This window comes from Lathamus discolor, chromosome 9 (genome assembly GCF_037157495.1).
Source record: "Lathamus discolor isolate bLatDis1 chromosome 9, bLatDis1.hap1, whole genome shotgun sequence".
Classification (NCBI taxonomy): Eukaryota; Metazoa; Chordata; class Aves; order Psittaciformes; family Psittacidae; genus Lathamus; species Lathamus discolor.
Window position 1 is genome coordinate 14,128,445 of NC_088892.1, and position 24,437 is coordinate 14,152,881.

General features: G+C 39.5%; 1 long non-coding RNA gene across 3 annotated transcripts in view; it reads left to right on the top strand.

Moving 5' to 3' along the window:
- The window catches only part of LOC136019236 (uncharacterized), a 166,055-nt gene that overhangs the window by 98,560 nt on the left and 43,058 nt on the right, over window positions 1-24,437 (top strand). Inside the window, exon 3 of one of the 3 annotated variants that reach the window (XR_010614781.1) lies at window positions 19,347-22,637. The exons of the other annotated variants lie outside the window; for them this stretch is intronic. This is a non-coding gene — a long non-coding RNA (uncharacterized LOC136019236). Of the gene's footprint in view, window positions 1-19,346; window positions 22,638-24,437 lie in introns of those variants that run through there. 3 annotated transcript variants of the gene reach the window in all.

Genomic DNA, 24,437 nt, shown 5'->3' on the forward strand with positions numbered 1-24,437 from the left:
TTCACATCAGTCTTTCTACTTGACTCACAGCAAGTCCCAGTCAAATAAAAAAAGCATTCGATAAATACTTTTGCTGGTAATATTTCTGCTTTCAGTTTTTGCAAATAGTTAATTGAGCACCAGCTGAATGGTGAATTTTATGAAAAGCTCTTGCTTGAAAGCAATTTTGCTGGGAGTTTGTTGGTAAAGGACTCTTTTCTAAAATCTTTGGTCATTTTAAGACATTTTAAGACAGCAACCAGGAAGCAATTCAGTTAAAGGAAAATAATCCAGTACACATCTGAAACATGCTGGCTGAAAACAGTCAAGGAATTTATAGAAATAATCTGAGCTGAAAGAAACTAGAATCAGCGGAGTGACTTGGGTACTCCAAATTTACCATAAAATAATGTTATGATTACAATTTCCACCAGCTGTATTTATTTAAAAGCAGAACAAAGATTGTGTTTGGTTTCACCATGTCTGTCTTGCCTTGTATCCTGCTTCTAGCAGTAGCCAAAATGAATGACTAGGAGAAAAATCAACAGAGCAAACTCTCATAGTTTAACCCCAGTTGGAGCTAAGTACAGTGCAGCTGCTCCCTCATCTCCCCTGCCCCTGCTGGGATGAGGAAGAGAATCAGAATAAGTAAAACCTGTGGGTTGGGATGAGAACAATTTAATAACTAAAATAAAGTAAAATATTATAATAATAATTAAAATTAAAGTAGTAATAATAATAATAATAATAATAATAATGAAATAAAAAGAGAGCAATAGAACACAAGAAACACAAATAATACTCCATACAGTTACTCACCACCTGCTGACCAATGCCCAGCCAGTCCCTGAGCAGTGATCAGTGGCTCCCAGCCATTCCTACACTGAGCATGATGTTCTGTGGTATGGAATATCCCTTTGGCTGGTTTCAGTCAGGGGTCCTGGCTGTGCTCGCTCCCAGCTTCTTGTGCCCCTCCTCACTGACAGAGTATGGGACACTGAAATGTCCCTGATTAGGGTAAGCGCTACTTGGCAACCCCTAAGGACACTCCCTAAATGTTTTTTCAACATCCAACACTTTTCAGTGGAAGAATTTTCTAAGCAAGAGGTGGTGACGTGGCCCTAGAAGACTGCTCTTCTGTGAGTTTATCGCTTATTCCCTTCAGCCCAGGTGCTTTTCAGCATCTTTACCTTCTGCAGTAAGGTCTTGCGGAATCAAAGCATGTGAATTTTGTTTGTTTTTCCTGCTGCTTTTTTGTTCCAAGTTCCTCAACTCCCTTCTTGAATGGACAGCCAGTATCTCCTCTACACCAGTAGCGATCTTATGCCTCTTCCTCAGTTCTATCGTTTGTCTCTTCCACTCGAGAGGTTCAGCAGCTGTTCCTAACTTTGCCCATCCCTGCCATGCTTTCCTGAACTGTTTCCAGATCTTCTGTATAATTTTTGAAATGGTATTGGGGGAGTGAGAGAAGACCAGAATTGCACACAATTATTACATAATTATGTAATATAATTTTTCATTTTAAGCTCCAGACCTGATTTCCAAGTGGGCATGTTTAACTCGCAGCCCTCATTCCGTACATGAACTTTTGGCTGTTTCCCTGCATTTTTTCACTCACCATTTAAATTCCCAGTTGCCTTAACAAGGCTCTTCAGGCAGCCCTCATTTTCACTGCAAACTTCAAGATGAGCAAATAAGATGTTTTCCTCTTACTTTTTCATTTTTAAGGCAGAGTCAAAGACCCTGTATACCACAGTGGAGCACAACTAGAAGACTGAGTTAGAGGATAACAACAACCCTAACCCTGCATTCCATGCTTTTATTGGTTTATCAAATGCATTTAACACTTAGGGTGGATGTACTCACAGCTTGTTTCTCATATGTGTCTGAAAAGGTTTTCCTGAATGCATTTGTTTTTATGAGCACCTATAAATATATTTCCCTAAGTGCATCCTAAACATGAACATCCGTGGAATAACCATCTTTTTTCTCACTCTTGTGTACATTTATTTATATTGGCTGGGCTTTGGGGAGATTCCTGCAGCTCTGTTACTGTCCTCCTTTAGCTTCTTTCTGCTCTGAATTAAGAAAGTAGCAAACTACTGTGTTGTTCCCGGATAAGTGGGACTCTAAAACCCACTGCTTTAAAGACACATACTTCAGCTCGTTCTTTAAAGAAAAATCAAAATGCTAGTGTTTTATTAATGACATCCTCCTACTTTGCCTGGGTAGGCTGGTCTTTTATAGCACTAGATTAGAGCACAGCCACTTATGTTTCTGAGACTGAACTCACTTCACATCTCTCAGAAGCAGTAATTTGTCAATGATTTGGATTTAATTTCTGACTATTTACATATTGGCTTTTCTGACTCAAGTGAAAGTAGGAAGCACTCCTTGTCATACCTAAGCGCCACATCTCGGGGAAAATCTCCCACTGGAATTCTAGAACAAAGGATTTGTAGAAAAGACAGCTATGCCCTGGGGTGAGTGATTACTCATCTACTGCTACCCTTCCCCCAATTTATAAGTCAACAGTATGGATTTTTATTTTAGAATAGAATCTTCTATATACTTCCCATCTAATTTAACTCTGTTCATGGCTTTTCCACAGCAGACTGTCAGGTTTGTTTCCACTGTCTAATTAGAATTACTGAAGACCACAGGCTTTCCTGTGTCCATGTGAAAATCTGACTCTGAACATAACGGGACAGGTACACACAGGTACAGTGACTGCATACAAAATCTTCACATGGAGTCATGTGCAGACAGCTGGAGACAGGGTCTTGGATAGAGTTTAAACTAGACAATTTCCTTACCTCATTCAACACTGTGGCTTTGTAACACTGGTATGTTGCTGGAAATTTGGGGTATGATTCAGTAAGGTTGACTGAGGGAACATTGAAATAAGGATTTCAAGACTTAAAGAGGCAAAAGGAAACAGAATGCCATTGATGATATTTCCCTCTTTATGCACTTTGTTGGCTAAGGTCTCATTATGGATAAAGCGGGCCCTTTCTTTCAGGAAGCATTTTCTGTCTTGTGGGGTGAGAGGCAGGAATTGCTGTTATAGCCCATATAAAATCTGCCATTTAACATGATCTGTGAAGAGAACAAATCTTAGCCCTACTTTTATTCAAAGATTACAACTCTAGAAAGGCAGCTTTGTCCTTGAATTGATGCAGATGGCAGAAGCCAGCTCAGTTGCTCAGTGTTGGTTTTTTTGGGCAAGGGGGTTGGGTGAATGTCAGACAAGCAGTATCTAATTTTTTTCTATATGAATTGCTGTGATCTTGATTAAAGTCTGAGCTTTGGAAAGGGAAGTCAGTAAGGGATACTCACATTTCAAAATAGTTCTGCTTCAGCCGTGCCCCAGGTTGGTTAGAGAACACTCAGTGCCTTGCCACTTGGCCCCCATTGCTTCCTGAACTGCTAACATGTAGGTTAAATAGTTCTTACACACATCACCCCTGAATTTAGGATACTCCTTAGCAGGATCTCGCTTGCAGTGGGTGTACGGGCTCTGGTTAGTTCTGCTTCTATTATAACTTCAGTGAATTGAGCTTGAAGGTCAGCCATGCCTTCATTTCCAGAAGTGATCTAGCTAGGCATGTTGTACATGTTGCCTCTACTACTTACTTTGCATGGTATCCTTATGACTTTCCCCACAGAATTTCAACATCTAACCAGCTGTCCAGGCCCCTTGTGTACTCAAGGGTATTTGCATCTGTCTTGGGTGGCTATCTCCATTGAAGAGGGTGACCAGATTTGTGTTATCATTGACCAAACTGAAGGCAGCAAAGGGATAAACACACTACTGCTGAACTAAGGAATATAGCTTGAGTGAGTGCTGGTTAGAACCTAACAACCAGAGGTCAAAGTCTGTGGGTTTGTGGGGGTTCTTTTATTATTTTCATTTTTTCCTTTACTAATACAAATCGCACAACCAAGAAGAGTTAGGAATGTGACTCCTGTCTGCACTCACAAGGCTGAGATGCTGCTTAGTTTGCTTTGCAGGTATCTGTGGGATAAGAAAGAGCCTGTCATGCCTAGGCAATCAAAAATCACAGTCCTACAAATACGAGTTTATAAATAGCCTGATTTATAAATCGTAATAATATGCCCATCTTCATGGATAGGCTTTAATGTTTACTTTAAATACCTAGAATGGAGCCTCTCCTGAAATAGTGTTTGCTCTTACAGTTATGATTTGGGAATGCTTTCACTTCCTCTATTCAAAGTATTCTCTTGACTTGGCACACAGGCTAATGGGTGCTGACCCACAAGGTCAATTAGACAAACGATGCCTAATGACCCAATTGCTTTGTTGTAGATAATTAAAGTTCTGTCAAATATTGTATAAGGTTATATTCAAGGATATTTATTTCTTTCTATGTGGTTCTGAGAAGCATTGCCCCTGTGAGGAAGTATTTGTGTTGGTCTCCTCCATTTATTCTGTTATGTTTTGGCATTCCTTGAGCAATAGTTTACAGCATACATATTTATTTTACTTTTTCTCACTGTAGCTGACATAAATATTGACTTAATCCAGCAATTTGTAATATTTTAAGGCACAGAAAGCCACCTAATCAATCACTTTGGTATGCATATAGCAGTGTCAGGCCTGTAAAAGTAAAATGTAAACTTGTAGAAGCAGATTCACATCAATTTTAAGATTGAGGAAAGTCATTTTTTTTCTTCTCTCTAAATAATCTCACTACATTTGGAACAGTTCTACTTGAAAATAAAAGTCAAAGAAAGGATCATCTTAAAATCTCATACTAATACCCAATGTATGAAATCAGTTTAGTTTGATCTAACATGATTCTGTAATGGCATTGCAATCAATGCAGCATTCTGAATTGGGATGGAATTGTGTAACTTTCACATACATCAGTAGATGCCTTAGTGGTTGCATTGCAGTGTCTTGTTGATTTTGGTGTGAGGATGGTTAGTCCTATGTCTATGTCCTTCCATTTACAAACAAACAAAAAACTCACACAAGGAAAGAAAACAGAAACACAACACACCAAAAAACTTAGCATCTCTGCTGCAGTTACTGAATCCTACTGCTGGAGTGACTGCAGTTTTCATGGTGGGCTTAAGCTGTGGGATTTTGAGTATAGCATGGAATAGAAAAGTTCAGCTGTCCCTTGGGCCCAGCTCAGTGCTACAACAGTTGAATAATCTCTGACCTGTCCTTTGCTATTTCCATCAGGCATCAATTAGGTGATTTGGTACTAAAACATAAATGTTCATAAAGTACTTTACATAGTGGTGTATGTCATGATTTATCAAATCCATAGTTAAGCTATGTTTTGTGTGAAGCCATAAAATATAATTAAAAAACTAATTTGCTTTATGGTCATTTGCTCACATTCAGTAATGATGTGGAAATGCAGTAGTATACTTTATTAGGCTTTGGCCTGAAAACCTGTGCTGCTATATTCCTCCTCTGTTATTTATTCAATCCACTATTTTTTCTTGGTCCATTTGTGCATTGGCAATAGTGTCTCTCAGATTTATTGGAAATGTTTTTCCTGTCACAAAGCACAGAAATGCCTGCAGAAGATAATGGCTGATATTTACCATCTCCTGGTGAACTCACAGTCTCAGCTGAATTATGTTCTCTGCAGTAGAATGTAACCTCAGCACCCACAGCCATTCAAAAATAAATCAAAAGGAGCCCCTGAAAACTAAAATCTTGGGGTCTGTTTGTGATAGGCAGGCTTATGTCTTGCATATCATTTTTTGGGGGTGGACATGGGTTCTACACCTGTCTTCATGTTCTGTGGCAGAGATGTGTGCTCCAGTAGAATTAACACTGGAGCCATTGGACTCCATTAGTGACTACTAATCTGCTTTGCTCTTTTCCCATGGAGGCTTATCTGTTCAACAGTAACAAAAACTTTAAAGTGACAAGAGAACCACTTTTTATGGTTTTGAAGGGTTTTGCCTGTAAAGAACCCAGTGGTTGCTTTCTTCTACCAAATTAAATTTTTGTATGTTATAGTGATATTAATTACCACCATTTTTAATATAGCAGGTTTGCAGATGAAGTATTTTTTAGCGTTTAACTAGGTCACTGGACCTAGTTAAATGTTATACCTTGGCAATTAAATTAAAAGGGCTACAACTTGTTCCACAATACATAAACAACTGAAGGGGCACTTGGACAGTGATTTTGCTGGTGGAACTGATTTAATTGTTGGAATCAGTTTGTTAAATTGATTTGTGAAGAACATCCAAGTTGGGCTGGTGACTCTACCATTTAATACAGTGTTATGGACAGTGATGTTATGGTACAGAATCTAACAAGGTTTTTCCTGTTCTGCTTGTGTGGGTGGGGTTTTAATGTTAGAAAAGAAAAAATGCTGCTTGTGTTTATTGGTAGTGGTTTTAGGTTTGCATAGCGGCAGAACTGATCTGTGTAAATAGCAGGAGGTTTTGTTCTCTGTAGAGGTGTGTGTCAGTACAGCACTGGAAGGAAAGGTGTCCCTAAGAATAGACTGAGGATGCTGAAAGACAAGATTGTTGCACCTCTTTTTCCAGGGTTGATTCAAATATGAATACAGAGTGTGCTATGGATAGTCTGTTCAGGGTCCATGCCATTGTTCTGTAAGAAGCGGCCCTTCACAGGTCCCAAATTCTGCTGCTTTCAGCACAGGCATGAGGCAGGAAAGGTGTCAGATGGAGCAGCAGGGCTGGATAAAGCAGTGACAAGAAACACAAGACTGAACAGTTGTCTAGGAAAATGTCTCCAGAGCTCTTTGTGAACCAAGAAGAGTCAAAAGTTTGTGTGTGATAGAATCAGGAGAACAGGGCTTAGACCCAAAATCTCTTCCATAAAAATGAGTGGAATAACTCTTTGCATATTTTAGCAATTTGTGAAAAGAAGTCATCCCAGTACAAAGGTGATAACTAAAAGTAAGTGGTGTGTTAAAATATCTCCTTTAAATAAAAATGAATTGCTAAGTAAAACATTTGACTTTCTAGTGCAGTATGTTTCTTTTCCTTGTCCTGACCATTGGCTTCTTAGTACTAAAAGATGCTAATTTATGCAGCCTTTCAGAGCATTTATTAAAGCAAAATAATTAGTTTGCTTCTGAATGTCAAAGTTTTCTTGCACTTTCAGCATCTAGGTAACTTAGTGACATTACAGCCCTGAGAGCGAATTATGCCTGTGGGAAGACAATTGATAAAACAAAAGGTATTTAAAGGAACAAACTATGCATCCTCAAGGAAAAAAGAAAAAAACCAAAACAAACAAAACCACAAAGTATTTGAAAAAAGGCCAGTGCATAAATTTAGGCAGTGCTTGCTTGTGCTTGTGCTACCCACTCAATTACTTTGCTGCATAATCCCTATCATACGGTACTAAAAGCTTTCCTCATCAGTTCATGTACAACATCGGTTTGTTTTAGGAATCACCTGCATTTCTTTTCATAAGAATATTTGAACTTTTTGTCTAAGGGCAGATATTTTATTGGCAATGATAGAGGAAAAGAAAAATTGCCAAGTTTTTCCTTTGAAGCTGCATTATTAATTCATCTAAGTTTTTAGCTGTTTGGCTTGTTGTAGAAGTTTTCTGGTTTAGCAAATGGAGTTTAAGTTAATATAATTCAGAATTTCATGAAGAATGTGTTATCGGATAATCTAGGAAGGAGCTGAATTTTTCACTGAATATGGTGCTTTTGGAAGAAAGCAAAATTACTGTATCATGAATAGGGTCAGACTTCCCTATATCTTGCCTGTTTTCCTGCTAAAATCTCCAATACCTTTTAGGAAGACTTCTAGCAGGTAATAAAGATATTTCGGTCTTTGTGCCTCTCCAGATCAATCTCCATACCTGGGTGGGATGCTAATTTTGTAAAATAAACTCTTGTCCATGAAGAATGATACTGAAAACTACTACTTTGCTTCAGAGCAATGAAGAGACATCAAATTATCACTTTGGAAATACCTAACCTAAAGACAATCCCAGTTAACTTATTACTAGAAGTAAAAGCTTTAAACAGAATGTGACATTTTCTATGTTATTGTTCTTGTATCTGAAGGCACAACTGACTTATTCCAAATTATTTTCAGGAATACTTCTACAGTTGTGAACCAAGTTTCTAAGAAAGGTTGTTCATAAATATTTAACTCGCATTCTAGGGAAATAACAGCTAAGTGGCAGCAACAATATCTTCATGGTACATACTTGGTATGCAATAGCTGATAAACCCACACATTTCTCTGTAATTGCTATCCAGCAGAGAATAATTGGATTAGAGAATAATTGGGTTAAAGAATAATTTAGTCAGGTATTAGAAAGGGAGGTTGGGGAACTTTCATCCCAAACCCATTGCTCCCCCACTGATTCTGGTCTCAGTCAGCAGCCAGTCATGAGCAGTCTTGTTTAGGCCTTTGTATTGCAATGGTTTGGATGTAGCTTCAGAAGTAAGCTTCAGCAAGTATGTTTCATACCAAAGAACGCCTGTAAGGTAAGGCAGAGTAACTCCAGAAGAGAGCGAGCTCCCTTCCCTGCTATGGGGTTGATTTGTTTTATCCTATGTGTTGTTTATAAATGTTTTTAATCATGTCTGATTTGGGTGGTTTATTTGTGTTTTGTTATAACTAGCGCAAATAAAGAGTCCTTTAAATGAACCTGGATAGCAGGGCATTCCTTACATGAGAAACTGAGGCATTAACCAGCCGCTATCAGTCCTCCTGCAAATCTCTGTTTACCACGGAAGGATAAGGTGACAAGCTCTTTGGCAATAAGTTTATACAAAACTCTGTCAACTCAAATTTTTGTTCTCACATTAACATTTAGCTCCCCTTGAGGTGTAAGTAGTTATCCAAAAGAATGCTACGTAAGAGGTCCTTAGCTGAGTGGTTTTACAGCGGACCTGTAGATAAGTTCTGGGAAGAGAGAATGCTGATATCCATCTCCCTGAAATCCTGCTCCAGGTAATGATTTCCTGTACTTCAGCTGCATTTCTGGAGTGATGAGAGAAAAGGATGTTAGTTATATCCTCTCCCTGTGAGGCTCTGCATATGACTCAGCAGAGAAAGAGCGAGCTGTGGAGCAGTTTTGTGCAGCATAACTAGTATCTGCGGGTGTTTAAATTTATAGTCCTGATTTAAGGTTTCTTCGTGGGAGTTTTAAGGCCTGAAGTGTGCTAATAATAGGATAAAGTATGTACTAATGTAGTTCATCATTTGTCAATGTCTCTTTTTCTAGTTTCTCCATCTTTCAGTATTAATAAGATATTACAGATACTGACCAAATATCTTTTGATTTCTGGCTCTTTTTAAACAATATTAAGGCATCTGGGAAAGAATTAGATGCTTAAAAGCCTTCTTCCAGAAAGAAGCAGTCGTGTTGCTGAGTGGAGTATGCACACACTCACTTTCGGACTTTAAAAAAAAGTTTGGGGCTTTTTTTTTTTTTTTTTTTCGGGTGAGAACATGAAACTTTTGTTTGGGTCAAATAGGAAAGTGAGCAAGTCTTCCACATTGTCACAGAACCATAGAATGATTTGGGTTGGAAGGGACTTTAAAGATCATCTAGTTCCAACGTGTTCCACTAGGCCAGGTTGCTCAAAGCCCCATCCAACCTGGCGTTGAACACTTCCAGGGATGGGGCACATGCAGCTTGAAGAAGAGCTATTTATTTTGCAAGTAAACAAGTTTGAACACCATTTTCAGTATGGAGTTTGCAGTGTTCTTGTAATTCATCCTTTTGGCACTGAACAGGCCTAGCTATAAATTATTGGCTATCACCTTCTGAAAAGCGTTTCTAAGGATGGTACCTTACATAGGTCCACTGAGCCTGATGGCAACCTTTTAGAAACCAATAACATCCCAGCCTCTGTTCTGCCCTGGCTTACACATGGTACTCAATAGGGTAGCACTAGGGGCATCATTTGTGGCTCCTGGTAGCCTCTCTCTCTCTCTTCACATACTGAAAATGTTAAGCGTTTGCTAATGGGCCAGTAGTGAAACAAGCTGGAGAAAAGCCTTGTGGCTTAGTGTAAGGCACAGAACTTTTAATAAGCCTGTAGTAAAACTAGGGGCAGCACAGTAGTACTGTCCACAGTGTATCCTGAAAGCATGGCTGGTCTTTTATTTCACAGAGGACACAGGGGTGCATCACTGGCGTATTTGCCCTGCAGTCCCCTACTCGATGCAGGGCTGGCTGGCTAATAGCTGCTTTCTGTGGGCCCTCGAGCCCCCAGGAAGGTGACAGCAGAAGTCAGCTCTGCTCCAGGCTTGCCGCACCAGGCGGAGATGATCCCAAATCTGAACAGCTGCAGGAGGCTGGATACTTGTTTGCCCTGGGAAAAACTGGTTCTGTTTGGAGCTGTGGTGCACCCAGAAATAAGTACTTAATTTTTCAGATTTTATTTCTCTGAGCATCACTGTGAATCTCTTGGTGCAGTGTATCTGTGGGGAGAGTTTTATTTCAGTGAAGCAGTAAATAATAGGAGGTAACTGCTGAGGGTCCACTCTTTAGCAGTGAAGAGTCTATTCATGTTTAAAACAAGGACTATCCTTGTACTTGCATGTAGAGTAACTGTGGAGTTACAGATGGAGTAAAACTTCAGTAAAACTGAAGCACAAATGCTAATAAATAGTGCTGTTAGTGGAAAGATGGCATCCACATAAAAGAACCCAAATATGTTGTTAAGAATTCTGTTGTTGCAAAACTACTGAATATTGTCTTCAAAGCCCCCAGAAATCTTTACTTCGTGTTGGTGCAGATGCAGGTCTGTTCTGTACCAGTTGATGTTTGTTTCAATGGGTTTTTTTTAGCTTACTCTATTTTGAATGAGATATTGTGAGGCCCCAGGTTAAAGCAGGTTGCAGGTATCACTCAAGATCATGCGATACAAAGTTTCATTGAATCCAATACAAAATTCGCTGCCTATTTGAGGATTTAATAATGTAGCAGCATGTATTCAATTATTTAGACTTAAAGCACCTAATTACTAATGTGAAGTCTTTAGAAATCTTTATTAGAAGCGTCAACAATCATTCTGAATGCATAAGTGTCTTGACTATTTAAACTTCTCTCATCTAAGACTATGCTGTATTGTTTTTCTGACTGTGTTACAGTTCAGTGAGTCCTGTGAGCACTATCCCATAGTGCTCTAATTGCACGGCTTCAACAGATACTATATCGTCCCATCAGTATTAATGCAGCAGAAAGCGAGTACCCTTGTGTCTCTACAAAGCCAATTTAAAATATTTCTAGAATATACTTTTGAATTACTTTTCCCTTCATCTTATTTGAGATAATGCTCTGATTTAAATAAAACTGCCTGTGGGGTATTGTAGATTGATCAAAAAGTGCTCTATTGTTCTATTAGTTTAAGTTCTTGGTGCTGCAATAAATCATTTTCTGCCTACTTCACTTGTATTTTTCAAGTTCTTAATTTATTTCCACTGTGGATTGTCTTAACTAGAGGAGGCAGAGAGGTGAGGTAAAGTGTGGAGGAGCAACATTTACTGAAGAGGTACATATAGCAGAAAGGATTTTGGCTGAATATGGAATAAGAAACTTTTTTAAGAATGAAGTAGAGGATTTCAATTTTATTCCAGTCTATTTGACAGAATTGACAGAAATGTGAAATGAGGGCTGGAGTCTGGGCAGGAAGGAAGATTACGCAAAGCACAGTGTGTCAGGTACATGTTTATTAGTATGAATTTGACCTGTAGTACTCAGATGAAAGCACCCATTTTTCTGTGCAAGTAACCAGATAAATGCTAATCTTTTTTACATCTCCTTACAGGGAAGCTTTCTTTCAGGGTTTTACTGCTCTTCACGTAGCTTTGGCTTTGAAATGGGGTACCAAATTTTTCTTTGGTTGTAATTATAGAAAGCAGTTGACTGCTTTTCTTCAGTAAAACAGAACTATTATGTTCTTTAAATAGGTACATTTACTGAAGAGCTAATATATTAAGCAAGCTGAAGATTTACCTTTTCTTCTGCTCTCACAGATATGTATAGCTTTACAATCCTATAATTATGGCTTCTCATTTTTGGCATACAAATTTTTGGCAAGTGTTTTCGTTCTTTTGTGCTGAGCTGTAGAACCTGGGACATTGTCTTCCTTTGTGTGTACAGCACAGTTTGATTTCTGGGCATCTTTACTCTTCTTGTGGCTTATTGTTATTTTTGTTAGCGAACAACTGAAAATTTTTCTCTAAGAAGTAAATGAAAGGAAAGGAAAGATTTCTTCATTTGGGTCTGTTAATGCTTTTCAACACTTTTTTTTTTTTTTTTTTTGAAAATTTAAGAAAATAAAGAAATCCAGAGTTGTTTCTCGGAAGATGATTTCTGTGATGCACAAATGTAACTTCATGTGTCAGGGTTGCATAGAGTTGACTGACTGGACTCGCAGATTGCTGCCAAGATCTTTAACGTAGAATTCAAGGAAACTACACACCAAAAGAAACCTGATGAAAGCCAAATATTTCTTTATTAACCCCTCAAAAACATGCAGTAGATGTCATGCAGTATAGTATACAAATGAAGCAATAGAAAAGTTAGATGAAGTTTGTGGAATCTACATGGCAAAACTGAAATTTAAACATATATTATTCATTAGCAAGAAGCCACAGGTCTGTCTAACTGATATTCATGGGAATAATGATTTTAGTGGGGTTGGGTGGCAAAAAGCACTATTTACATATCAGCGTTGCAGCGTTCTGGCAATAGTATGTAGGTACTGGTGACCGAATTTCTGCATTATGGGCTATCAAAATTCTTCAGTTTTGATGAAAATGATGAACCCAGAAGCCACTCCCAAATTCATGACAATGCAAGCCTTTTGAATGTAGCAGGCAATGTAGCCATGGAAAGACTGGTATGCAAAAAAACAATTGTATTAATTATTATTAGGTTATTATACTAGAAGAACCTCTGTCCTGTTATGTGAATGGAAAAGAATTCCTAATGTAGAATAAAATTCAGCAGTGTGTAGCTAGAGGCTCATAATTTCTAAAGTGTCTGGTGTCTTTGTGGGATGGCTTATAGCATTTTGCTATGAAATGGGAGATCCCAGAGGTCTGAATTTTTTGAAGTATGTGCAGCAACAGTGGTTAAGTTGCTGGTAGCTGTATTGCTTAGTTCTACTAGAAAATATAAATTTATCTCTGATATTAAAATGTCCTAAAGTAGACATAGTTCATTCATTCTACCATTCCCTGCAAATGTAATAGATTAATTCTAGATATTTTCAATGTGCACACTACTGTAGAGCTGAAAAATGCAGAATTCACTTTAGAAAATGATGAGAAATGTGTATTTTGCTGCATGCCATAGGTCAATTTAGATAGTATTAGTTCTTAGTTGAGACATATTGATTTTCATGCTTTTCCCATTAGTTAGAATGGCATATACAGGATACCAAATGTGAATAGTAGCTGAGGTTCATGCATCACAGTCCCAGTGCCAACAAAGACCTTTTTAACTCTCAGAAAAATTGAAAACAAAATGTAATATCGGCCAATATTCAGATAGCAGCTTAATTGAGAAGCACAAAAAAATGATGGCTTTTTCTGTAACCGTTTATATTTATTAAAGATTGTCCTGAGTGCATCTGCATTGGTAGTCTGAGTAGCTTGGATCTGCTACAGTTCTCTTGTCTGTAAATCACGTATTAGACACAAAAATTTCTTTACTTTTTTTTTTTGTCTCCTCTGGGCCCTGCAAACAAACCACCTTAGACTTACTCTGCTGTAAGGGTATTCTTCTGCAGCTGACCACACAGATGAAAGTGCCATGCTCTTTGTCCAGTGAGCCTGATTGAGCTAAAGTCCATCTTGCCTTGTAGCTCAACCTATGGCAGCATGCGATTCCTTCAGACTTTGTACAGGAGACAGAGCACAAGGTTGGAAGACTTTAGATGAGCTTTCTGACAGAATTGGAAAAATCTAGGAAATACAATTTTTATTAGACCAAGACCTTACCTTGTGGACTAGTATGGAAGGAAGAGGAACTGCTGGTTTTAGAATCATAGAATAGTTAGGGTTGGAAAGGACCCCAAGATCATCTAGTTCCAACCCCCCTGCCATGGGCAGGGACACCTCACACTAAACCATCCCACCCAAGGCTCTCTTCAACCTGGCCTTGGACACTGCCAGGGGTGGAGCATTCACAGCTTCCCTGGGCAACCCATTCCAGTGCCTCACCACCCTCACAGGAAAGAATTTCCTCCTTATATCCAATCTAAACTTCCCCTGTTTAAGTTTTAACCCATTACCCCTTGTCCTGTCACTACAGTCCCTAATGAAGAGTCCCTCCCCAGCATCCCTATAGGCCCCCTTCAGATACTGGAAGGCTGCTATGAGGTCTCCACGCAACCTTATCTTCTCCAGGCTGAACAGCCCCAACTTCCTCAGCCTATCTTCATACGGGAGGTGCTCCAGTCCCCTGATCATCCTCGTGGCCCTCCTCCGGACTTGTTCCAGCAGCTCCATGTCCTTTTTATGTTGAGAACACCAGAACTGTACACAAGACTCCAAGTGAGGTCTCACAAGAGCCCAGCAGCTTCCTTTTGTAAACGTATGTACTTCAGCTTTTAAAAAAAGAAATATGGAAAAAGCGAAGTATTTAAGGGCAAAGTAAGATTTTGTCAATAGTTCCATTGTGATAGAAACTGTATTCTGTTATTTTATATACCCATTTTGTGTGTGTGTGTGCATTTTTTTATATGTATGTGTTAAAAAATACAGACACATACATACATACAATTCTGTATATAAGTCTACTTTTTAAAACTCTTGCTGGTTCTCATGTTTGTTTCTATGCCTCTTGTTATTCAATATTGTAATTTCAAGAGGTGTGAGAACAAACAGGGCATGACAGGAATGTGCAATGGGGAGCAAGCAGTTTGCATCTTTCAGAGTGAGAGTTTTTTTACTCTTGGAAAAATAAAGGCAGTAAAATCCCTTTATTTCCAAGAGGGTGCCGTTCTTACCATGTTGTTTTCAAAAGACAAAGAAATGAAGAAGCTGCTTGCAGAGATTAGAAGGAACAGGCTCTTTTCTGGAATTCGCTGCCTGTGCTGGTGTAGAAGAGCAGGTGGGCAGGTGCTGTGTGGGTGCTGTGATTTACAGGAACAAAGTAGTTGTCTGGTGAAACAGCATCAGAGACCTCTGGTCCCTGTTCTCTTGGAGTGTCTAGTTGTTAATAGCCCCTGGATAGCATGCTTGCTCATTTTATTTTAGGTTTTTTTAGAAATGAAGAGTTTTCTAAGGATGCTACTCTTGCTTATATAAGTATGCTGTAGGGTCAGGATTAAGAATAGGGTAGTAAAGTAAAAACTATAAAGTCAGATCATGGTTAGGAACAGGAGTAGCTGCAGAGTTTGGCTGCCTGTAAAAATCTGCACATTTGAAAGAAGGATGCTAAAGGCCAGCATCATTTGACATGATAATGCATTGAGTGCAGCCCTTTGCTGTGATGGGGTTTGCTGTGATTCAGGGTTAGGGTTAATGTTGGGAAAAGCAGAGGCTGCCAAGGCTGATGGCCTGCAGGAGTCTGTTACAGGCTGTGGTTTGGCACTGTTAGGTTCCCATCCCTCACTTCTGACTGTTGTGTACCAGTGGGGTCCTCAGCACTTGTATGGGGTGCTTTCAGCAACAGGGGTTTAGGCATCAAGGTTGGGAACAATTTGGAGCTATTCTCCTCCTTTGCCAACATCTGCAACAATTTGCCATTTCTAGATAGCTTGCTAATGTGGTGTGGCATCAGCTCTGATGTCTTGCTTCTCTGTCTGCATAACACACATTTTCTGCACTAGTGTATGATTTACCTGGGGTTTGCAGACTGAGTGTCTCGGTGTTTGCTGGAGTTTTCTTAGTTCAGAGAGAGAGGTTAATGGTTGGCTTCCCTGTAAGCTTGTTTTTATCTAGCTTACATAAATTTCCTTGTTTACTTATGTTTTGAATCTTGTAGGCTTTCATCTACAGCAATCTCATCTGGGCATCATCTTATCCTAGTCCTTCATGATTTTATTTTGTTTTCTGCTTTGGCTGTATTTTTGCAAGGGTCACAGTTTGGGACCTGATGCCAACTTCCTTCTTGCTAAAGACTGCAGAAGGAGTGGGTTAGCACATTAGGCTCTTGTTCTGTACTTTTTGTATGTTACAGCATTATTGTGGAAAAATACAGTGCTTGTGATCTGAACTTTTAGAGTGGGAAGATGAGGTCTGCTTTTAGATTCTAGTTCATCTGCAGTTTTCATGTAAAGGCAACAAACTTGGGAAACTTTCAACTCACTTTGGGAGTAGAAGAAATGGTGAAATGTTCTGAGAGGGCTGTTTGTTCTGAACTATGCACCTTAGAATAAAGTGGACTTGAGAGGACATGAGCAGTTCATAAGAAAAAATGATCTGTCCAGACAGAGAAAATCGGCACTAAAATTTAAAACTTAAGTGAAACAAAATCCATCAATTTTTCTTTATTTTTCCTCTGAATTTCAGTTCTTGTGGAGACTAGAGAACATTGGAAATTGATTGATTGGGCGGTTTCATGTTGTAGAGGGAGCTTTTTCTTATGATGTTCCCATCTGAAATGCAGTAATGTCTTTAAAGTATATAGACTAGCAAAAGTATAAGCTAGTGCTAAGAAAAACTGAACCTAGCCACCTAGCGATAACTCCTCAGAAATAGGGGTGTTTGTCCAGAAGTGGCAAATTGATGCAGGCAGGTATGCAATAACAAATCAATCCCAACATATAAATGCCTCTTAAGTAAGCAGTAAAATACAACATTTATGCTTCAGTGGAAAAAATAAATAAATAAAAAGGTATATTTATCAGTGTAACCTTTTCAAAATAGAAAAGGTATGTAAGCGTTTTTTGGTAAAATCGTTATCAATTCCAAATATGTATTGGATAAAATAAAAGAGTCAATTTACTTGAAAAAATGGCCTGAAAGACCGTGTCCAGAAACATATAATTTTGTCTTTTAACAGAAAGAAGCCATCTATCTCCTTTCAGAAAACAGACTCCAATTATAGATTTTGTACATGTTACACTCAATATGCAGAAATGTGATCAGATCAAATGCCTACACACAGGGCACACCACTTCAGAATTACTTTGGAACAACAGCTCGCAATCTTCATGTAAATTCAAATGTGTCTATCTTGTTCTTCCAGTGTTTGGTGTAGCATGAAAAACTGCATACATCATCTTTTTTGAAGGGAAATGACTGATGAAATTTTAATAAAGGTTACTAACAGTGTTGTGAATCGGGTTCTGTGAAACAGTAAGGGCTAGATGGCAAATAATTTTATACTACAACACTGCGAATTCTTTTGGCAGAGGAGGAAAACCCACTTGTGGTGTGACCTCTCCGTTGCAATAGCATTAAAATGCTTCTGATTCAGAATTTGAAAATGAGTTTGTTCTCATTATTTTCAAATACCAAGTGAGAGACAATACTTTAAAACATATCTGTCACATTTTGAAGGCCACGCTTGAAACCTGTAGCTTCTTTTTGGTCTCATCCCTTTGACCTGAACATTACATAGGGCTTGTGGGGGTGCAGGAAAAAAATGGTGGTGTGAATAACGGCATTAAGCTTAGTTTGAAAGGGTAGTTGGGGTGGCTGGTGAGTTAAGGAAGGTCTGTCATGCCATCACAGTCATATATCCCAGATCCACAGTCAGATCGGATTAACTTTAACATAAAGGTTGGCATGTGAAGAGTGATTCCTTTGGCCTTTTGACATTGTATTACTTAAATACATGAACTGCCATCTGCTCTACATGGCAAAACTCCACTGAGTTAGATGTACTCTAATTTTCAGCTACTAGGAAAAGAGGAAAATGGTCCAGATGCCAGGGAGAACATGGAAATGATTGATAAAACCACTAATAATGGAACAGAAGGTGATAAAGAAAGGTGATGGACTGCAATGTTTGTTTCATTAATCTGATACATTTTGGTGATGTTATAAAACTATTAATTTTACAGCTTCCAGAACAGTTCTGCTGTAGTGAATGGGCATATGAAATGAATGGGCTCAGCCAAAGGTGTTTATTCCATGCTATGGCTGGAGTGCAATGTGCAGTCAATACACCATGTAGAGGAAAGTATAGTTGCCAGTGAAGCAAAAAGTCACTGTGAGGCAAGGAAAGATGATCTGTGTGACTCAGGAAACAGTAAATGAAATTGCTTTTAAATTTGTTTTCACTCTAGAAATTCTGCAGGAAGAAGAAGAAATATTAGTTGGGTTTTTTTAGCTCCTTGGGATTTAGAGCAGTACTCACAGGCCATATGTTTGAGAGGGAGACTTTACTGATACGGTGTTATATATTCCAGAAAAAGCAAAGTTAGATTTCCTGTTTACACTGTGATCAAGAGGATATCTTGTGGGCAGCACTTGTTCAGAACTTGCATTGATGGGGCTGCAAAGCGTTGCCCATTTCTAGCAGAAGGCTGGGAGCTGCTCAACTGGAAGCATAGTGCCATGAGGAAAGCTGTAGCAGGGTTTTGGCAAATGCTACTGCACTCACTCTGCAGTCCTTACCTGGCTGGTTAGATTGTGACTACACCAAGTACCTTCATATTCAGCTGCAGTTATTTCTGTGACTGTCACAATGGTACCCACAACCCTGATTAAAATGAGGTTCCAGTCTTAAAGAGTGGCTAAATGGATTTGTCTGCCTCCTTTGAGGATACCGATCAATGAGAGAAGTTTGCAACCCATTATATAAATCCCACAGGTTGTGAAGGCCTAAATTGTAAAGCAGCTAAATTCTTTGGTGGGATGTGTTTTTATCTAACTGTATAGATACTTGAGACAAATGCAGAGGGCCTAATTATTGCAACATATATTCTTAATCATTAGATTTCTAATCTATACTGTCTTGCATTCTCTGCTTTTAGTAAGCTTATCGGCAGGCTTTGTATTTATTTTAATTGTAGTTATTTTCCCAATCCACTGTAAACCATGTATTGCTTGAAATGTGCTCCTCTCCTGCTTTGTCTCTGAATCATAAATTTATGTTTTCATTTTCATTTGGTTTTGACCATTTATGCAGTGCTTTAGGATTTCGGAACTGTAGCTGAGAAAAACCCATACACTTACAATGTAAAACAAATCAGTGTTGCTACTTCAGGCTTTTTTTGTTCTTGCTTCAGTCTCTGCTTCCTCTGCGCTGCTGCTGCTAGGAGTTGAAAGGGGCATAATCAATGAGAAATCAGGTCTCTTGAAGCATTCAGGTAGGAATGTATCATAAAAAAGAGGTACTACTGCTGAAGCATGTTGCTGTGTAGAGCTTTGCTGTTCAGATGTGCCTAACAGAGAAAAAGAAAACCTGGTGTGTAGCTGTTAAGAGTTGACCCTTTGCTTGTTTGCAGGTAATTCTCATCGATACATCAGTGACCAACCGTCCTGACACTTCTGGACTTGAAGCATCCATTGTCAGCCCCTTCATTATCATTTCTGGGGCTATCAAAAGGCCAAATATTATCTAAAGTGTTCAGTACTTTTTTGTTTTTCCCCTCATTTTCTCCCTTCCCATTCACCTGCTTTTTCACTACGTCGATTGCAAGTGAAGAAAAAGCAGCAACACGTTTGCTTCTGCAAACATCGCTGTAGACTGGAGAACAAATAGGAACCTCTTTAGGGAGCTAGCTGGTAAATCATAAACTTTGACAAGGGGCTATTCTGGTATGGAAGCGCTTCATAAATGAGCAGTGTCATTGTGCTCTTTATGCTACAGAAGCATTTGTGTCTTCATTTCCGTTGCAGAGCTGTGTAATGTTCGCACTGATACCTGGTTCAGTGCTGGGTACAGCTGAGCTGTGAGAGAAGCAGCTTCAGCAGGCTCAGTGGCAGTGTGAATTCTCAGCATAAGTGAATTGCTTGCAGTGTAAATCGCAATCAGCTGCAAAACCTTCTCTTTGGACAGGTAATAAAAATCAATAATGGGCCTGCTAATACAGAAAGGACAGCAAGAGGCAGACATATAATTTTGTTAAAAAGTAATCAGAAAGGAAAGAGCCAGACTAAATAACCTGTAATTAAAGAGTTTAAAGGAAGTTCCAACTGGAATGTGCAGCTTTCATGTGTGTGGGAAGTAGGGAAAATACATGTATATATAGTGAGCTAAATTTAAAGTTTTCCTGGCAGTACCACAGCCTTCAGCAAAGGAGTTTCTGCTTTTGACAGTGATGTGAATATTAACACAATTTAAAGATTAATATGTTATATAGAAAAATCGATGACTGCCTTAAATGCTTTAAAGACTAAAAGGAAAAGAAAAGCTCACATAGAAGAAAAAGGAGGCAAAGAATGGCTGGTGAATAATACATTTGCTGCTAATTGATAGACAGAGGAAGAGGAAAAACTGGCAAACAGATTGTGACTTTCTCAAATGTCATTTTTCCTTAAACATGCTTCTCGTTCTAAATAGCTCACTGTGAAGCAGTTTTGGACTTGCATGCACCCATGCTTGCATATAGGAATGAGTAAGAGTCTGGCTCACATCCCCTCCCACGGTAGCCACACCATGAGTCTGGGCTGTTAGGAATCAGTGAAGCTGCTCACCATTTGCATAGGTCTCCAAAAACATGAGTAGGACTCACCCTCCACCATTCACCTCCTGGGTTGTGCCTGGGAGTGACTGCTGAGCAAGCACCAGGCTTTGGCTTGCACATATCCAGTGTAGAAATGCTGGGTTGGATGGACACGGACGTTTTGACTAGCTGCCATTCATCTGCAAATCTTTAATTGCATTCATTAAAGGAAAACTGTTCAGAACTCTGCAAAACTGCCTTGTTGCAGGCTAACCTGTGCCTCTTGCCCAGGCACAGGCTGCAGCGAGACTACACTGAGGGCTCACAACCTGTGCCTGAGCGACCAGTGTTTTGTTTCCTGACAGAGCTGAGCATTTTTACTAGAATATTTCTGAAATGTTCAGGAATATTGGAGGGGAGGGGGAGGCAAAATCTGTCTCAGAGAAGGGCTTTTAGATTTTCTCTTCTTTAAGCTGTCATCATTAGTATGTGAAATGGATAAAAACCAAATTCAGTCTCATACACAAAATAGAAAGATGGAGAGCTCTTGAAGAAAACACCAAGTTATAAAGTGCAAAACCATCAAAATGCAAACCATGGCTGCTGCTTCACACCAGCAGTGCTTTAGTAACTTGATGGGAATGGGAGATTTCTCAGAAATACGACTATTTCAGTGAACATTTTACAAGACTTTTCTGTTTCCTCTAAGGAGTAGAGGACATCCCACAGCAGTAGCACTTCATTAAAATATTGGTCTTGTATTTAATAAACAAAGCCCAAGACCAAGTGAAAGGTTCTGATCATCCCAGCACCATTCCCATGATCCTTTCTGATCCACTGATGAGCCTGATGGAATTTAGAAATCGTGACAGTTTGTCCCAGCTTGTCATATTTTGTGTCGGTTTCTCAGGTACTTCTTTTGAGCCATCTACAGTGTTTTCTCACTCAATCTGTTCTCACTCAATCTTCATGTTCTTCCTGCAATAATTACAAGCTGTTGATGACAAATTTCTGTGCAAAGCAACAATCTTTCTATGTTTACCACCACCAGTTAGCTCACTGGAATGACTGTTTGGTGTTTGGAGGGGAAAAAGAAAAGTTGAATGAGTGTAGACAATACAAAGCCTGGCTTTGCAGTAACAGCAGATGATATCGATGCAGTTTTGGATTCCCTTATGACCCTGTAAACTGAACCACAGTCTTGCAGTCTCCTTCCACCACCACCTTCTTTGTCCTTGCAGCCTCTGAGTCCTGCTGCGTATTGCTCCTGAAACTGGTGTATGAACACTTCTATCTTCCTGCTGTCTTTCTCCTCAGGAGTAGGTTTTCTGCTTGCCTTGAGATGAGACTGCTCAGCAGTGCTCCTGCAGGGCCCTCTCAACCTCTCCTTTCCTCCCCAAGCTCCTCCAGGCTGACAGCCTTGGCTTTGAGCCACTGTCTCTTGTGCCCTGTTGTCTGTACCACAAAGACACACCGTTTCCCCCCCACCCTGAATAGTCTTGCACGTGTGAGTCTTGACACAGCAGGGTGGATTATCCCCCCCTTGGCTCCCTGTTCCCAGCATTCACCTGCTCTCTCCTGTGGGTGCATGATCACTTTGCCCTGTGTTTAAAGGAGCTCTGCGCTGCTCCCATCATGCTGGCTGTGCTCCCACAAGCAACCTCCTCCTGCTCTGCTCTGCCAAGTCCCTCTCTGCCCAGGCTGCTGCCTCTGAGTGCCCTGGATTTGCTGCCAAGCACCTCAGTTTTAAAACGGAGGTGTGCAAACAGGAGGGGAACTTTTAAAATGCTCTGGGATGTGGTTTTGTAATTGCCTTCCCCTTTGCAATGGGGTCTTCTGCTCCAGAGCACAAGATTAGGGCTTGTATATGCAAATTCCTCCCATAACTTCATATAACAAAATTTAGAACAATTTTTGAGCTTAAAATCCCCACATTCAAGTTGCAATATTTAAATTTGAATTAATCTATGTACTGTGATAGGCTCCTCTTATAGGCAAGTTACTGGGCTGTTCTGGTTTCCTTGCTAGTTACTAGCTGTGCCTTCCACATGTGTGCTGCAGACCCAGCTGGGTGCAGCTCTGGGACCTTCCTGGAATCAAACCTCCCATGCTTTGGGTGCCTGGGAGTTACCTAACCCCAATTTGAAGTGTTCCGTATGTTGCTTAGTCCACTTCTTATTTTATAGTGTGCCTAATAACAACAATAGGCAACGTATGATTGCAGTTGAAGACTGTTGGCTCACTCATTTACAGCTCTCTGTTCAGTCATTTTGCTGTGCTGTGCAGGGAGGACATCTGTTATCAGAGATGCCAAGTGAAGCAGAAGGCTCCCACCTTTCTAGAACCAGAGACCACTATATTAGAACATTGGTGGAAAAGGCAGGCTGATGCCAGCGTGACTGGAAGCGGGAAGAGGCATTGGAAGTAGCTCAGCAGCACTTTCCAGTGCTAGTATAGCTGGGAGAAGGAATTGTATTAGTTGAACTGGGGGGACTGAGAAAAGCCAGAAGATCTGCAGTATTGGGTGATCAGTGAGAGCTGTTGCAGCAGGGACCAAAGTTGCTTTGCTCAGTGAATTCAAGGGAGCAGGGAGAAATGCAGTGAGGAAAGATGGGAGGAGAGGTGGAGAGGGAAAGTACTGAACAGATGCATCTCTTTTCCATGGGAAGAGATGGTGTAGGTGGGGAACGAAGTTGCCTGAAGCTGGCTTGGTGATTCTTGTGTTTTGTTGCCAGTCTTGTAATTTTAGAAAAAGATGGGAGTTGGAAAAGAAATTTTACTTACAGGGTTCTTCTGGGTTTTCATATTTCTTTTGTTGTTTTATTTTAACACCAGGCTTGGTAAGGCTTGTTGCAGTTCTGCAGACTGGACCTATCATGTTTATAAAAGGAGCTCCCTTAATTTCTGTCATTACATTGGTAGATAACTTATACTTGGATCTAAAGTTGGTTCTAAAAGATACTCTCTCAAATGTACATCTGCTGCTAGGTGGGGTTCCAGTATATGGCTCTAAGTCACCATCTAATAAAGTTTGTGTACCTTCAAGAACTTAAGAGTGAGTTACAGCTTTATGCAGACAGCTATCGTGACTGATATGACTCAGATATGGAAGAATAGTGGTATAAAAAATAGATCAGTTTTTGTACAAATAATATTTTGATATGGTTTAAGCTGATAGCTATTTTATAACAAAGTTAAAATAAATGCAGAGTTATCCAGATGTGAATAGAGTTCTTAATACTTAAGGCAGAGAGGAAGAATGTTCATTTTTAGCAGTACTTTAGGTATTGTGTATTTTTATTGTGTTATAAATTAAAATTATGTAAAAACACCCACAACCGTGGACTTTAGTGCTTCTTTTATGTACTGCACTAAATAAGCAGAATATTTTTATTACAAATACTTTGTTTAAAAGGAACCTAAAGGTAGGAGTGGAAGCTGGATATCTGAATTTTAATGGTAGCATCTCATTTCTAGGGGAGATTTTGCTCCCTTTATACTCACAGTGAGCAATTAGTTTCTCAGAGTCAATAGTCCTGGGATAATTCAGTGTGAACAAAGGAGCAGAGAATAAGTCTTAGTATATCCTGACAAAAGTTTGTTCCTTTTTTTTTAATCTTTATTTTTAAAGCAGCCATTTTTAAAAAAACAATGGGAAATAATCCATTTCGTGGGGGCTGCAGCATATTTATAAATGTAACTGCTTTTGTTACCAGGGAACCTGTCTGAGTCAGCTAAGCTTAGCATTTCAGCAGCTTGTTCTTTCCTCTCATTCCTGTTGTTCTCCATCTGATTTTAGGCACCTAATGACCTAATGTACTTTATCAAAATAGGAGCAGTTTGTCATGGTTTTCTTTAAGTTTTGATAACTGTACTAAAGCATCTCATGTGTATTCCGGGGTGGCGAAAGGAGGCGTATGTTCTGTGCTT